This window comes from Triturus cristatus, chromosome 6 (assembly GCF_964204655.1).
Source record: "Triturus cristatus chromosome 6, aTriCri1.1, whole genome shotgun sequence".
NCBI classification, from domain to species: domain Eukaryota; kingdom Metazoa; phylum Chordata; class Amphibia; order Caudata; family Salamandridae; genus Triturus; species Triturus cristatus.
In genome coordinates, this window is record NC_140589.1 from 936997390 (window position 1) to 937011493 (window position 14104).

Here is a 14104-nt window from a genome sequence, read left to right on the forward strand (position 1 = left end):
AGAGTCCTCCCTGCAGTGCCCAGAGGCAGGAGGGGTGTGTGCAGAGTCCTCCCAGCAGTGCCCAGAGGCAGGAGGGGTGTGTGCAGAGTCCTCCCAGCAGTGCCCAGAGACAGGAGGGGTGGGTGCCTATCACTCCCAGCAGTGCCCAGAGACAAGAGGGGTGTGTGCAGAGTCCTCCCAGCAGTGCACAGAGGCAGGAGGGGTGTGTGCAGAGTCCTCCCAGCAGTGCCCAGAGGCAGGAGGGGTGTGTGCAGAGTCCTCCCAGCAGTGCCCAGAGACAGGAGGGGTGGGTGCCTATCACTCCCAGCAGTGCCCAGAGACAGGAGGGGTGGGTGCCTATCACTCCCAGCAGTGCCCAGAGACAGGAGGGGTGTGTGCAGAGTCCTCCCAGCAGTGCCCAGAGGCAGGAGGGGTGTGTGCAGAGTCCTCCCAGCAGTGCCCAGAGACAGGAGGGGTGGGTGCCTATCACTCCCAGCAGTGCCCAGAGACAGGAGGGGTGTGTGCAGAGTCCTCCCAGCAGTGCCCAGAGGTAGGAGGGGTGTGTGCAGAGTCCTCCCAGCAGTGCCCAGTCACAGGAGGGGTGGGTGCAGAGTCCTCCCAGCAGTGCCCAGACACAGGAGGGGTGGGTGCAGAGTCCTCCCAGCAGTGCCCAGAGGCAGGAGGGGTGTGTGCAGAGTCCTCCCAGCAGTGCCCAGAGGCAGGAGGGGTGTGTGCAGAGTCCTCCCAGCAGTGCCCAGAGACAGGAGGGGTGGGTGCCTATCACTCCCAGCAGTGCCCAGAGACAGGAGGAGTGGGTGCCTATCACTCCCAGCAGTGCCCAGAGACAGGAGGGGTGTGTGCAGAGGCCTCCCAGCAGTGCCCAGAGTCAGGAGGGGTGTGTGCAGAGTCCTCCCAGCAGTGCCCAGAGACAGGAGGGGTGGGCGCCTATCACTCCCAGCAGTGCCCAGAGACAGGAGGGGTGTGTGCAGAGTCCTCCCAGCAGTGCCCAGAGGCAGGAGGGGTGTGTGCAGAGTCCTCCCAGCAGTGCCCAGTCACAGGAGGGGTGGGTGCAGAGTCCTCCCAGCAGTGCCCAGACACAGGAGGGGTGGGTGCAGAGTCCTCCCAGCAGTGCCCAGAGGCAGGAGGGGTGAGTGCAGAGTCCTCCCAGCAGTGCCCAGAGGCAGGAGGGGTGGGTGCCTATCACTACCAGCAGTGCCCAGAGACAGGAGGGTTGTGTGCAGAGTCCTCCCAGCAGTGCCCAGAGGCAGGAGGGGTGTGTGCAGAGTCCTCCCAGCAGTGCCCAGAGGCAGGAGGGGTGGGTGCCTATCACTCCCAGCAGTGCCCAGAGACAGGAGGGGTGTGTGCAGAGGCCACCCAGCAGTGCCCAGAGTCAGGAGGGGTATGTGCAGAGTCCTCCCAGCAGTGCCCAGAGGCAGGAGGGGTGTGTGCAGAGTCCTCCCAGCAGTGCCCAGAGACAGGAGGGGTGGGTGCCTATCACTCCCAGCAGTGCCCAGAGACAGGATGGGTGTGTGCAGAGTCCTCCCAGCAGTGCCCAGAGGCAGGAGGGGTGTGTGCAGAGTCCTCCCAGCAGTGCCCAGAGGCAGGAGGGGTGTGTGCAGAGTCCTCCCAGCAGTGCCGAGAGACAGGAGGGGTGGGTGCCTATCACTCCCAGCAGTGCCCAGAGACAGGAGGGGTGGGTGCCTATCACTCCCAGCAGTGCCCAGAGACAGGAGGGGTGTGTGCAGAGGCCTCCCAGCAGTGCCCAGAGTCAGGAGGGGTGTGTGCAGAGTCCTCCCAGCAGTGCCCAGGGGCAGGAGGGGTGTGTGCAGAGTCCTCCCAGCAGTGCCCAGAGACAGGAGGGGTGGGTGCCTATCACTCCCAGCAGTGCCCAGAGACAGGAGGGGTGGGTGCCTATCACTCCCAGCAGTGCCCAGAGACAGGAGGGGTGTGTGCAGAGGCCTCCCAGCAGTGCCCAGAGTCAGGAGGGGTGTGTGCAGAGTCCTCCCAGCAGTGCCCAGAGGCAGGAGGGGTGGGTGCAGAGTCCTCCCAGCAGTGCCCAGAGACAGGAGGGGTGGGTGCCTATCACTCCCAGCAGTGCCCAGAGACAGGAGGGGTGTGTGCAGAGGCCTCCCAGCAGTGCCCAGAGTCAGGAGGGGTGTGTGCAGAGTCCTCCCAGCAGTGCCCAGAGGCAGGAGGGGTGTGTGCAGAGTCCTCCCAGCAGTGCCCAGAGACAGGAGGGGTGGGTGCCTATCACTCCCAGCAGTGCCCAGAGACAGAAGGGGTGTGTGCAGAGGCATCCCAGCAGTGCCCAGAGACAGGAGGGGTGGGTGCCTATCACTCCCAGCAGTGCCCAGAGACAGGAGGGGTGTGTGCAGAGTCCTCCCAGCAGTGCCCAGAGACAGGAGGGGTGTGTGCAGAGTCCTCCCAGCAGTGCCCAGAGTCAGGAGGGGTGGGTGCCTTTCACTCCCAGCAGTGCCCAGAGACAGGAGGGGTGTGTGCAGAGTCCTCCCAGCAGTGCCCAGAGACAGGAGGGGTGTGTGCAGAGTCCTCCCAGCAGTGCCCAGAGACAGGAGGGGTGTGTGCAGAGTCCTCCCAGCAGTGCCCAGAGACAGGAGGGGTGGGTGCCTATCACTCCCAGCAGTGCCCAGAGACAGGAGGGGTGTGTGCAGAGTCCTCGCAGCAGTGCCCAGAGGCAGGAGGGGTGTGTGCAGAGTCCTCCCAGCAGTGCCCATTCACAGGAGGGGTGGGTGCAGAGTCCTCCCAGCAGTGCCCAGACACAGGAGGGGTGGGTGCAGCGTCCTCCCAGCAGTGCCCAGAGGCAGGAGGGGTGTGTGCAGAGTCCTCCCAGCAGTGCCCAGAGACAGGAGGGGTGGGTGCCTATCACTCCCAGCAGTGCCCAGAGGCAGGAGGGGTGTGTGCAGAGTCCTCCCAGCAGTGCCCAGAGGCAGGAGGGGTGGGTGCCTATCACTCCCAGCAGTGCCCAGAGACAGGAGGGGTGTGTGCAGAGGCCACCCAGCAGTGCCCAGAGTCAGGAGGGGTGTGTGCAGAGTCCTCCCAGCAGTGCCCAGAGGCAGGAGGGGTGTGTGCAGAGTCCTCCCAGCAGTGCCCAGAGACAGGAGGGGTGGGTGCCTATCACTCCCAGCAGTGCCCAGAGACAGGAGGGGTGTGTGCAGAGTCCTCCCAGCAGTGCCCAGAGGCAGGAGGGGTGTGTGCAGAGTCCTCCCAGCAGTGCCCAGAGGCAGGAGGGGTGTGTGCAGATTCCTCCCAGCAGTGCCCAGAGACAGGAGGGGTGGGTGCCTATCACTCCCAGCAGTGCCCAGAGACAGGAGGGGTGGGTGCCTATCACTCCCAGCAGTGCCCAGAGACAGGAGGGGTGTGTGCAGAGGCCTCCCAGCAGTGCCCAGAGTCAGGAGGGTGTGTGCAGAGTCCTCCCAGCAGTGCCCAGAGGCAGGAGGAGTGTGTGCAGAGTCCTCCCAGCAGTGCCCAGAGACAGGAGGGGCGGGTGCCTATCACTCCCAGCAGTGCCCTGAGACAGGAGGGGTGTGTGCAGAGTCCTCCCCGCAGTGCCCAGAGGCAGGAGGGGTGTGTGCAGAGTCCTCCCAGCAGTGCCCAGAGGCAGGAGGGGTGTGTGCAGAGTCCTCCCAGCAGTGCCCAGAGACAGGAGGGGTGGGTGCCTATCACTCCCAGCAGTGCCCAGAGACAGGAGGGGTGTGTGCAGAGGCCTCCCAGCAGTGCCCAGAGTCAGGAGGGGTGTGTGCAGAGTCCTCCCAGCAGTGCCCAGAGCCAGGAGGGGTGTGTGCAGAGTCCTCCCAGCAGTGCCCAGAGACAGGAGGGGTGGGTGCCTATCACTCCCAGCAGTGCCCAGAGACAGGATGGGTGGGTGCCTATCACTCCCAGCAGTGCCCAGAGACAGGAGGGGTGTGTGCAGAGGCCTCCCAGCAGTGCCCAGAGTCAGGAGGGGTGTGTGCAGAGGCATCCCAGCAGTGCCCAGAGACAGGAGGGGTGGGTGCCTATCACTCCCAGCAGTGCCCAGAGACAGGAGGGGTGTGTGCAGAGTCCTCCCAGCAGTGCCCAGAGACAGGAGGGGTGTGTGCAGAGTCCTCCCAGCAGTGCCCAGAGTCAGGAGGGGTGGGTGCCTATCACTCCCAGCAGTGCCCAGAGACAGGAGGGGTGTGTGCAGAGTCCTCCCAGCAGTGCCCAGAGACAGGAGGGGTGTGTGCAGAGTCCTCCCAGCAGTGCCCAGAGACAGGAGGGGTGTGTGCAGAGTCCTCCCAGCAGTGCCCAGAGGCAGGAGGGGTGTGTGCAGACTCCTCCCAGCAGTGCCCAGAGACAGGAGGGTGGGTGCCTATCACTCCCAGCAGTGCCCAGAGACAGGAGGGGTGTGTGCAGAGTCCTCCCAGCAGTGCCCAGAGGCAGGAGGGGTGTGTGCAGAGTCCTCCCAGCAGTGCCCAGTCACAGGAGGGGTGGGTGCAGAGTCCTCCCAGCAGTGCCCAGACACAGGAGGGGTGGGTGCAGAGTCCTCCCAGCAGTGCCCAGAGGTAGGAGGGGTGTGTGCAGAGTCCTCCCAGCAGTGCCCAGAGACAGGTGGGGTGGGTGCCTATCACTCCCAGCAGTGCCCAGAGACAGGAGGGTGTGTGCAGAGTCCTCCCAGCAGTGCCCAGAGGCAGGAGGGGTGTGTGCAGAGTCCTCCCAGCAGTGCCCAGAGGCAGGAGGGGTGGGTGCCTATCACTCCCAGCAGTGCCCAGAGACAGGAGGGGTGTGTGCAGAGGCCACCCAGCAGTGCCCAGAGTCAGGAGGGGTGTGTGCAGAGTCCTCCCAGCAGTGCCCAGTGTGCAGAGTCCTCCCAGCAGTGCCCAGAGGCAGGAGGGGTGTGTGCAGAGTCCTCCCAGCAGTGCCCAGAGACAGGAGGGCTGGGTGCCTATCACTCCCAGCAGTGACCAGAGACAGGAGGGGTGTGTGCAGAGTCCTCCCAGCAGTGCCCAGAGGCAGGAGGGGTGTGTGCAGAGTCCTCCCAGCAGTGCCCAGAGGCAGGAAGGGTGTGTGCAGAGTCCTCCCAGCAGTGCCCAGAGACAGGAGGGGTGGGTGCCTATCACTCCCAGCAGTGCCCAGTGACAGGAGGGGTGGGTGCCTATCACTCCCAGCAGTGCCCAGAGACAGGAGGGGTGTGTGCAGAGGCCTCCCAGCAGTGCCCAGAGTCAGGAGGGGTGTGTGCAGAGTCCTCCCAGCAGTGCCCAGAGGCAGGAGGGGTGTGTGCAGAGTCCTCCCAGCAGTGCCCAGAGACAGGAGGGGCGGGTGCCTATCACTCCCAGCAGTGCCCAGAGACAGGAGGGGTGTGTGCAGAGTCCTCCCAGCAGTTCCCAGAGGCAGAAGGGGTGTGTGCAGAGTCCTCCCAGCAGTGCCCAGAGACAGGAGGGGTGGGTGCCTATCACTCCCAGCAGTGCCCAGAGACAGGAGGGGTGGGTGCCTATCACTCCCAGCAGTGCCCAGAGACAGGAGGGGTGTGTGCAGAGGCCTCCCAGCAGTGCCCAGAGTCAGGAGGGGTGTGTGCAGAGTCCTCCCAGCAGTGCCCAGAGGCAGGAGGGGTGTGTGCAGAGTCCTCCCAGCAGTGCCCAGAGACAGGAGGGGTGGGTGCCTCTCACTCCCAGCAGTGCCCAGAGACAGGAGGGGTGGGTGCCTATCACTCCCAGCAGTGCCCAGAGACAGGAGGGGTGTGTGCAGAGGCCTCCCAGCAGTGCCCAGAGTCAGGAGGGGTGTGTGCAGAGTCCTCCCAGCAGTGCCCAGAGGCAGGAGGGGTGTGTGCAGAGTCCTCCCAGCAGTGCCCAGAGACCGGAGGGGTGGGTGCCTATCACTCCCAGCAGTGCCCAGAGACAGGAGGGGTGTGTGCAGAGGCATCCCAGCAGTGCCCAGAGACAGGAGGGTGGGTGCCTATCACTCCCAGCAGTGCCCAGAGACAGGAGGGGTGTGTGCAGAGTCCTCCCAGCAGTGCCCAGAGACAGGAGGGGTGTGTGCAGAGTCCTCCCAGCAGTGCCCAGAGTCAGGAGGGGTGGGTGCCTATCACTCCCAGCAGTGCCCAGAGACAGGAGGGGTGTGTGCAGAGGCCTCCCAGCAGTGCCCAGAGGCAGGAGGGGTGTGTGCCTAACACTCACAGCAGTGCCCATGAAACGCAAAGGGTGGAGTAGCCACAGATACCATGCCCACAAATTTCAGTCAGGTGCACAAAGACCCTGCAGTACATGTACCACATGTGTGCGAGGCTGGGAGTATACGCATGCATAGCGCAGAAAAGAAAACATGTACACATGAAGTCATGTCAATAGTCCACATACACAAGTACAATGACTACCAAGAATGCCACGAATGATGCAGGTGGAGACATCGCTCAGCATGCATGTGCAAAGTAGAAGGAGTCCGTCACACACCCAGCTAATGTACACACAGCTCTGCGCAAAATATTGGGAACACCCTGCAGGGAAGATGTCAGGGTACACAGAGGAAGGAATACACCTTTGGACAATTTCACCATGCAGCAACTGCTTACATGAACACAGAAACCTAGCTAACACCGTGTGATGGCACTCAGATCCCAGGGTCCCCCCTATGACCAGCACACTACTACATTTCCCACACAACCAACACATGATCACCACCCAAAATCATGTAGCAGCCCCACCAACAGCAATATCAGAAAAGCAGTAGTGTTCAAAGGAAACAAAAATGGCTTTAATCAGCATGATCCAAAATTGTATGTTCGTAGAAAGTTCAATATTTACAAAGCCCATAGGGCAGTCCAGAAGTCACAGCTGGATGGGGGACACAGTGGGATGCGTGTCCCCTAGCTTGCCTGCACAGTTACATTCCGTCGTCTTCCACAGGGGTGAGGGCATCATGTGGGGGGGAAGAAACAGGCACTGCAGGGACAGGAGGGTGAAGGGTAGGCGTCGTGGGTGCAGGGATGGAGGACTCCACCACAGGGGGTGGGGCAGGGCCAAAGGTGGAGGCCAGGAGCTCGCTGCACACCTCAGCAAGGTCCGCCAGGGAATCCCCTGCACCCGAAGGAACCACAGGCCCCAAGGAGGGGGGGGGGGTCAGAGGGATGGGTCGCAGCGCCACTGGGGGAGGGTGTAGACAGGGGGGGAATCAACCACCCTGACCGAGGACTTCCTTGACCGCTTGCGTGGTGGCGTCACTGTGGGGCTCAGGGACAGAGCGGCCATGAAGGAGTCTTTGGGGGAGATGTGGCCAGGAGAGCTGAGGGGAGGGGATTTGGAGGGAGTGGATTGGGTGGAATGCGGACTCCTACTCTGGCTGTGTGTCACACGTTTGCCCCCCGACCCAGTGGGTGTGCCTACTTCACCCTGTGTGTGCGTGTCAGGAGGTGTGCGGTGGACCTTCCCTGCTGGTGTGGTGCCTGTGTGTGTTGTGGTGGGTGCATGCTGACGTCTGGGTGTACGTGGGACAGGCATGGGAGTGGGAAGTGTGGATGGGGCAGGGGTAGGGGGTGGGACGTAGCGCTGCAGGAGACCCACTGCTGCAGTCAGTGTCGAGTCTATCGACCTCAGCAAGCTGCGTTGGTCAGCCTGCGATGAATGAATGCCCTCCAAGTATGCCTCCATGTTGTGCAGCACTTGGCTGTGGCCATGGAGGACATTAAGGATCGCAGCCTGACCAACCTGCAACTGCCGCTGGATGTCCACAGACTCGGCATTGGCGGCAGCAGTGGAGACAGGGGCAGGGGGTGCGGTGCCTGGCAGGAAGGAGACATGTGGTGACCGGGCACGTTGGGAAGGGACACGAGTAAGTGGGAGGCGGCTGATGGCAATGGAGGGGGCGGGGCGAGATGTAGTGCCGCTGTCAGCTGCTGGTGCAGCCGCCGCCCACTCGGAGAGATCATCCTCGGACCCGTCAGCTTCATACTCTGTTGTGCCAGTCGACAGGTCCCCGGCTTCACTCTCCTCCGCCTCAGTCCCACTTGATGTGCCAGCCCCGATGTCACCGCTGGCACTGGTGCTCGGTCCCTCTGCTCCGTCTGTGCCCATGTCTCCCTCCGTGTCCCCTGACGATGCTGTGGACAGGGTGAAGAGACAGAAATTAATCATACACCTGTATACATATGTCACATAAGTCCAATCTACATAGGTCACAGTGCATAGCCTGAAACAAAAGAAGAGTTACATCTACAAAACAAGGTACATATGTAGGGCATGCAAGACACAGTTGTTTGACCCACCATGCCACCGAAAAACTATGGAGAGCATGACACAATAGCAAATGAGATGGAATGGAATTTTGACTGAGGAGCAAGGCCCTGGGGACAATCCAGCACTGCATCTGCACCACACAGCGTGGCAGGAAATAGGGATGAGCAGGGACCATATCCAGGAACAAGACGCACATGCAGCATAGGTTATACTGAAAACATGCCCACCATGACTGGCCCACTGCACCTTGAGTGCATGTCCAGACAAACATCACACACTGGCCAGTCCTAGCAAGGAGATATCAGGTTGTGACATGAAGGCCATGCCCGCACCACCCACCCCCTACATGAGACTATTATTTGGAGACACAGGAAGCACTTACATCCCTTAGTCTGGGTGAAATACACATGGGATGCAACAAATCAAGGTTGCACACAAAATACCCAAGGTGCGCCTGTCCAAATATTCATGTACAAATGGGCATCATCAGATGATTGTAACAAGACACACAGGCAATGTCCACCGTGAGTATGAACAAGGACAATCAGGTCAGTCTGTTCAGTGGACACTTGTACTACATTTCACGTCAAAATACATTTGGCCAGGGGACAATGGCACAGAGCACAACCTATGCTGTAGACACAGAGATTGTCAACATATGCGGATTACACACATGATACCTAGGAAAATATGCCCCTGGGGACAGTAGTGGCCACACAACTCCATGCTCCTGAATGGGAATGACTGCAACACACGCTACCATCCCCGCACTATGCGTACCGCACACTCATGCACATCATGTCACAGGCCACCACATAGGACATGCGTGCTGTAAGGCCTCACACTTGAGAGACTAACTCCCATGTCTGGACTCAGCATTAGTGCCAAATGACATGGAACCCACAATACCAGAACTGGACAGGGCACAGGCAAGGTCCCAAAACCTGTTACACACCACCCCCACACATGATGCTGCAGGCATTGTACACGTGGAGAAGGTGCCAGGCTACATAACCTTGTGACGGAGTGACTCCACACAGACCAGGGAACACATTGCAAGGAGGGGAAGGGAGGCAGGAGAGCACTGCAATACTGTGGGTAACAGGATCTGCACAGCACCATTAAACCCTGGCAGTGCATCCATGGAACAGTGCACTTACAAATGCTGGTGAAACACAACAAACACACATGTACCTACCCCCTTCCTGCTGCTGCATCTCCTGTAAGCGCCTGTCCAAGTCTGGAAAGACCACCGCCAGCACACGCTTGTGGATGTGGGAGAGATGGCGGCGCCCGCAGTTCTTATGGCTCTCAGGTGAGTCCCCCAGCAGGACCCGTGCGATCCTCCACGTCCAGCACCGGATATCCTGCCAGCGTTTCCTCACCTGGGACAGGCGCCGCTTCCGACCATCCGCACTCCTCACGGCACTGACGGCGGTCAGCCAGATCTGCTCCTTGGCAGAGGCGCCTACCTGTGAGGATGAACAAGTGACACTACATCAATACACCTGCAACATGTCACAGAGACTCATATGAGAACAAATTAGCTGGTTACAACAAGACATGTCATGCAGCCAACGCATTGCACCTTTGCCATAGGGACATACTCCTCTGGGGAAGGGCAAAAGCAGTACGTGCCAGTGAAAGTACACAGGTGGAATGAGGGCAAAGACACAATCAATTATCAAGGCTCACACTGTGCATCACACCCACCCCTCCTGTCTCTGGGCACGGCTGGGAGTGATAGGCACCCACCCCTCCTGTCTCTGGGCACTGCTGGGAGGACTCTGCACACACCCCTCCGGCCTCTGGGCACTGCTGGGAGACATCAGGCATTCCCCCCCCCCGGGACTTCCCCTACAGTACATAGCATGTGTGTCACACCTGGACACAATGGCAGAAGTCACAGTCACAAAAAAAGGGACACAGTCTGTGCTAGTAGCTCTGCACTCACCTGATACCCTGGTCGCCCATACAGCAGGGGGTACTGTGGGAGGATCACATCCAGCAATGCCAGGTTCTCCTCCAGGGTGAATGGCTGTGACCTCTCCACAGACCTTGACATGGTTCCAGGGAATCAGGAGCAGCAGCAGTGTGGTAAATATGTGCAGGCAAGTGCTCCCTCATGGGACCTGGCTGCCTTATATCTGCCTTGCTGGCCTGTTTCATGCACAGGAGTACAGAGTGATTGGTCACTCACCTTTGCATCCTATGTTTCCTCCAATCCCTTCAAACCTAGCACAGTCAGTGGGTTCTTATTGTGTTTTTTTCTTCAGCATGATGTCAACCCCACAAACACATTGCAACAAAGTAGATTCATTCCAACTGACTTCTGCTGTGCACCTTCCAGAACAAATTCAAACTTAAAACTTGGTCTCCATGACAACCAGCATGCATGTAGGCCTTAATACTTGTCCCTCATGTGTCCCCTATGTAAAATTGAGCTTCACCCACAGGTACGGTGCGTTCCGGGCCCCTAGGGCACCCCAAATGCATAGCAACGGCCCGTACACGCGTGCGTACGTTCACTATCACTATGGGTGTCCTCGCGTATGAGTACTCGTACTGGTACGGCCCGTACACACGCCTGTACGTTCACTATCACTACGAGTACGCATACGCGAGAACACCCATAGTGGTACGGACCGTACACACGCCTGTACGTTCACTATCACCATGGGTGTCCTCGCGTATGCGTACTCGCAGTGGTACGGCCCGTACACACCCCTGTACGTTCACTATCACTACGAGTACGCATACGCGAGAACACCCATAGTGGTACGGACCGTACACACGCCTGTACGTTCACTATCACCATGGGTGTCTTCGCGTATGCGTACTCGCAGTGGTACGGCCCGTACACACGCCTGTACGTTCACTCTCACTACGAGTACGCATACGCAAGAACACCCATAGTGGTACGGACCGTACACACGCCTGTACATTCACTATCACTACGAGTACGCATACGCGAGGACACCCATAGTGATAGTGGACGTACAGGCGTGTGTACGGTCCGTACCACTATGGGTGTTCTCGCGTATGCGTACTTACTGACCGTACACATGCCTGTACGCTCACCATCACTATGGGTACACATACGGCAGCACTCCCATAGTGATATGGGAATGTACAAAGGCCCTCTTAGCAGCAGTACGGTGGTTTTCACACATCACAGTGGTGACAGGCAGCACACAGGAAGGAATAGGGCTGACATACTTGTCCATGGATGGACATCAAGGCATTGTCTGGGCAGTACTACATGTGTGGGGCACAGGTGTGACAGGCTGTGATGTGGCACATTACTCCTGAGTCGAGAAGGCACCAGATGTATGATGAGATGTGTACAGATGTAATGTGTGACGGTGCAATGTGTGCCAGGCATGCCCTTGACTCCTTTGACATGTGTGCATGTCGTACTGCACACTTGGGATGAGCGACACTGGCATGGCACGGACACCAACACACGGAAGGGTCCCCTGATGCCCGGTACAGGGGTTATCAAACCTGACTGGTCACTACCCACGGTGCACGATGTGACTATGTCATGTATGTGGGGGGGTTCCCATTAGGTTGATGTTGGAGCACCCTCAAAAGCTGCAGCTGTTGCAGCAACCAACATGTGTCTGTGTGTAGATTGACATTGCACACTGTTCTGCACACCATGCCACATGTGGTATCGGATGTGAGGTGCGTATGTATGCATGGGACACGGAGTAGCGTAACAAGGACATGTCTGCATCCTCTCTATGAATGTGTGGTGAGTCATGACATGTACACCTTCATGGCAAGGTGTGTGGGCTGTCCTAGTGTAATGTCATGTGACCTGTGGCTCTAGTGTTCCGCTACCAGTCTCTGCAATCGACATCCTACTTCTGCTGATGTGTGGGTGTATGTCACTCCTGTCTTGCATCTGGCTGTTCACTTGCACTGGGACACAGCTAGTCCCATGCCATGGCATGTGGAGTTTCTCAATCTCCGTGTGTAGCTGGGTCTTGGTAGGAGTGTCACCTGCCAGCCATACGTGTTCAGGGCATGTGGCACATACCTGACTCTGTATGTAGCATATGTGATTGGACAGATTAACATGTGCTCAGTACAAATTAATTGTTGTTGTGGTGCACTCACTCTTCCTTGTCACTTCCAAATTACTGCAGAGCGCCGCCTCTTCCCCGACCAATTCCGGACTTGGCTGCCATGCGGGAGAATGACTGTATCCGGTGCTACCGCTTCCCCCAACGGTTGATTCTGGATTTGACGGCGAGACTGGCACCACACCTGCAACCGCTGCACAGGTATCCTACGGCACTGACACCCAAACTGAAGGTAATGGCAGCCCTACATTTTCTAGCCACGGGTACCTTTCAAAATACCATAGCTCATGTTGGTGGCATGTCCCAGAGCATGTTCTGCCGTGTGCTGCATGATTTCTTAGAGGCCATGTTGATTCACCTGGATGACTTCATCCATTTTCCTACCCCTGAAATGTTGACTGGGGTCAAGCGTGGATTCTATGCCCTGGGAGGGATGCCCCATGTCATTGGGTCCATAGATGGGACACATGTTGCTTTGGTACCACCACAGGCACAGGAGGTAGCGTACCGGAATCGCAAGCACTACCACTCCATCAATGCCCTTGTGGTGTGTCTGTCCAACATGGTGATTTCACATGTCTGTGCTCGTTTTCCAGGATCAGCACACGATGCATACATCATGAGGCGTAGCAGGGTGCCTGAAATGATGACACAGCTGCGCAACGAACGAGCATGTGTTGTTGGTGGGTACAGTCTGTCTGTCCTGTATTTTGCGTAGACTTACAGCACGACCGCTTCTCTTGTCCTAACAATGTCCATGTGCTTTCCATGTAGGGGACACTGGCTATCCCAACATGCCATGGCTGATCACACCTCTCCGCAACCCCATCACGCCGGCCCAGCTCCGCTACAACACCGCCCATGGCCGGACAAGGCGAGTGCTAGAGAGGACGTTTGGCCTCCTGAAGAGCCGATTCAGGTGCCTACACAAGACCGGCGGCGCACTCCCATATGCCCCGGCGAAGGTCTGCAAAATCTTCATGGTCTGCTGCATGCTGCACAACATGGCAGTTGAGAAAGCTGTGCCACTCATCCTGGATCAAGATGACGAGGACCATCCACCCGTGGAGGACGAAGGGCTTGGCAATGGGGCTAGTGATGTGGAGGATGTGGAGCCGCAAGAGGACATCCGGACTCGGCTCATACGCGACTTCTTTGCTTAGTGGTGAGTACCAGTGTCTGAGTGTGCATGCATTGGTCCCCGTGTGGCATTTGTTGTGATGTGTGTCTCCACCTGCATGTATGGCACGTGAGTCAGAGGTGTGTGTGGGTGTGTCACTGGAGTGATGGTGCCAGTGATGGTTGTATTTCCCCAGTCATAATTGTGACCTAGCATGTTGTCATCCATACATGTGTCGAGTACATACACATGCAAGTGGCTGTGCTTTTTGTGGCTGACTTCTTGTGTGTCTCTCTTCCCCAGGTACTTGTGCATGCCGTCTGCTGCTTGCATTGTTGTGGCACTGCTATTCCTCATGGACACGTCATCGTGTGCTGACTCAGCGCTACAGGCACGGACACGTTTGGAAGTCTCCTTTGGGTAAGGGATGCATCAGGGGTGTATTGGGTGTGGCAGTTGTTCACGATGTATGCACACTGCCCCTGTCGATGTTTGGTTCCTCTGCAGACATGTTGCATCACCATGGTACACATGACATGCAGCTGGGTACACCTGAATAGATGGTCAGACTTGTTGACAATCATCAGTGATGGGATAGTGGATTGTGATGATGGCATCAATGTGTGTAACACTGCCCTCGGCCACATACGGTTTGCATTGGCTTGACATGCTGTGGGACTTCCACATCAGCGGATCAATGGTGTATGGCAGGC